The sequence below is a fragment of the Ovis canadensis genome, chromosome 8, assembly GCF_042477335.2.
Source record: "Ovis canadensis isolate MfBH-ARS-UI-01 breed Bighorn chromosome 8, ARS-UI_OviCan_v2, whole genome shotgun sequence".
Lineage (NCBI taxonomy): Eukaryota > Metazoa > Chordata > Mammalia > Artiodactyla > Bovidae > Ovis > Ovis canadensis.
The window spans coordinates 68980486-68983685 of NC_091252.1; positions in this window are offsets into that span (position 1 = coordinate 68980486).

Genomic DNA, 3200 nt, shown 5'->3' on the forward strand with positions numbered 1-3200 from the left:
AGAAAATATGATATAATCATAGATAAAATTTAGTGCACTTTGTTAAACTCAGATTGTTGTACTTTGTATCACTGGAAGAGCTTTTATGTTAAAGACCTGCCTATCTGCTACCACTATTTATACTATCTCAGGAATAGATTATATAGCACGGTATTGAGAAAGGATATTGTGCAAGAAGTACATAATTGGATTGACTCTAGCACATGATGCTACTGTTGGCACTGTTAAGAGATCCACCCAAATCTAAAATTGGAAGTAATGAGCCAAGCAGATGAGTCCACCCCCTTCCAAAACACATTTGGGGTTGAACTCTTTTCTTTTAATAAAATATTTTATTAAACTATTTCAATATTTTCAATCAAAATATTTTATTAAATGGCTCAATATTTCCGTTAATAGGACCAATGTGGAATCATTGTAGTAGGAACTATCATAGCAACGATTGGTGAAAACTTATATAGTTAGCTGCTGCTGCTAAGTCACTTCAGTCGTGTCCGACTCTGTGCGACCCCATAGATGGCAGCCCCCCCAGGCTCCTCTGTCCCTGGGATTCTCCAGGCAAGAACACTGGAGTGGGTTGCCATTTCCTCCTCCAATGCATGAAAGTGAAAAGTGAAAGGGAAGTCGCTCAGTCGTGTTCGACTCTTAGCAACCCCATGGACTGCAGCCTACCAGGTTCCTCCATCCATGAGATTTTCCAGGCAAGAGTACTGGAGTGGGGTGCCATTGTTAGCTGTGACAGACACAAAACAGAGTCTAAGGCAAGCCTCAGTTTTAATAGAGTTCCCAAACTAACAGGAGAGAACATTTGCATACATACTAATGACTGAAGTCAATGTTTATGACCAGTGGCCCTAAATGTTTGTACTATAAGAAGCTATCGGCAGAAACCACAGTTGCCAGTTTCTCTTGGAAAGCCTGCCTAATAGTCTGAAATATTGGAACTTTACCTGAACACTGTGTAAAACATAGATAGATGACCATATGGTCAGTGATGGTGAGTGCCCAGCTGGCTGAGTCTCTGGGCCTCTCTGGAACCCAGCCAATGCTGTAAAGTTTATGTGCATAAACCAAAGAGCTAGGCTTTGGGGGCATACAATTTATTCATCTTTATAGGATTTGCTCACTTTTCAAGGGAGGCCCTCTTCCCTGTGTACTTATACATGACTCAAAATCTAATCTTCAAGAGGTTTTTTTCCTTATGCTTCATCTGATGTAGGGAAACTGGCAAGTTTTAGATATTTGTGTCTTTTTTGTTTCTTTGATTGCTCCAGTTCTGCAATTGTAAACCCTTAAATTGGAAAAACCTTTTTTCATTATCAGACTATGCATTCATTTTCCCAGGTCCCCTACTGAGTTTCCATGTGACTTTATGTCCTGAGATAATAATATCAATCAGGTGCAAATTCATTTCAGAAAAAAATAGTCGAGGACAGTATTAGAATTACATTAGACAGATGAATTGCTTTATAATGAGAAGGAACTTATTTTCATGTCAAGTTGAAATTGTACCTGTTGCTTCGCTTGACCTGACTTTCTGAATAGAATCAAAAAGAAACAAAGAAATTTCCCTTCACACTCCCTAATTCCAGGAAGTGTACCAACTTTTTATTATTTTGAAATCAATAGAATCATGTTTCAGATAGTTTGTTACCAAGTATGATTAATAATGTCTTGCCTCATATATATATGAGGAGTAGGAAGTGATTATGGATACAAGTTGTTTAAACAAGATTTGAACTTAAATATTCAAGTACCTAACTTGAATGACAGTTCAAAATTGTTATGGAATTAGGTATTTAGCATCTAAAGTTCTGTATTAAAATAAATATAATTATGCTTATATTAATTATTATAATTATTAATAAATATGTAAGTCACAAAATTTTAAAGTAGAGAAGGACCCCTGGAATAATGTCTCTGAGAGTTCACTGGGTCTCCCCAGGTCTTTAGTTCCAATATCCATTACAAAACCTGCTCTTAATTAAGTAAAATTCTTCCCATGTGTATATCAAATCAAGGCAGACAGTCAGAGCCTTCTCCCACTCTGTCCCACTTTATCTTTCCCGATCTTAGCCAAGACCACTCTTCTTTTTACATTTTAATACATATACTACCACTCTGATCCTGGATTGATTCCTCACTAACTCGTGCCCCTCCAACTCAAATTTCTCACCTCTTGCCTTTGTCGTTGTTCACTTCTCTGAACTCTGAATGCACTGATGGTCAATAGCCACAGTGTTAGCTTCCATTCCTTATTCTATCATTTAGCCCCTACAGCAGATCCTTTTCTACATCATACCTTTAACTTCCCTCTATGAACTGTTAACTACTGCCTCTATCTTTAGCTCAAACTTCTTTCCTGAACTCCAGGATTGTTTATCCAACTAAATAGACTTCCACAAGCTCCTACAAAGCATCAGTCCACTTGCCAGCATCCATACCTATCAACTCCATCTCCTATCCTCTCACTATCAATGACTGCTCATACTCTTCTCTAAGTCCATTCCCTATCTTTGTCCACTAGATCCCAAAGACTGTGCTTTGGAAATTCCCTCTTCGTCCCCATCATTAATGTTTCTTTGTCTATTGGGTTAATTATCTTGTTGTATCCCTTACCCCCCAAAAAAAAAAAAACCAACCCTCTCTTGATCTGACATCACCTTCCAGTTCCTGCCTCCTTTTTTGGCTCCATTGTACAAGAAAATTTTCCACATGATTGTATTCTCTCTCTTAATTCCTTCCTTCCCATCAGGATTTTGCCTCTGACTTATTCACCTTGTCAAGGTCACCATTGACCTCTCCTTTACTAAATCTGGAGAAGGCAATGGCAACCCACTCCAGTACTCTTGCCTCCATGGATGGAGGAGTCTGGTAGGCTGCAGTCCGTGGGGTCGCTAAGAGTCGGACACGACTGAGCGACGTCACTTTCACTTTTCACTTTCATGCATTGGAGAAGGAAATGGCAACCCACTCCAGTGTTCTTGCCTGGAGAATCCCAGGGACAGGGGAGCCTGGTGGGCTGCCGTCTATGGGGTTGCACAGAGTCGAACATGACTGAAGTGACTTGACTGACTTGACTTACTAAATCAGTTGGTCAGTTCTCATTCCCAGCTTCATTGCCATGTTGGCTACCTCGTTCTTAGAACACTTTCTTCCCCCACAATCTCCTGGTTTTCCCTTCTTTTCCATCTCCAAAC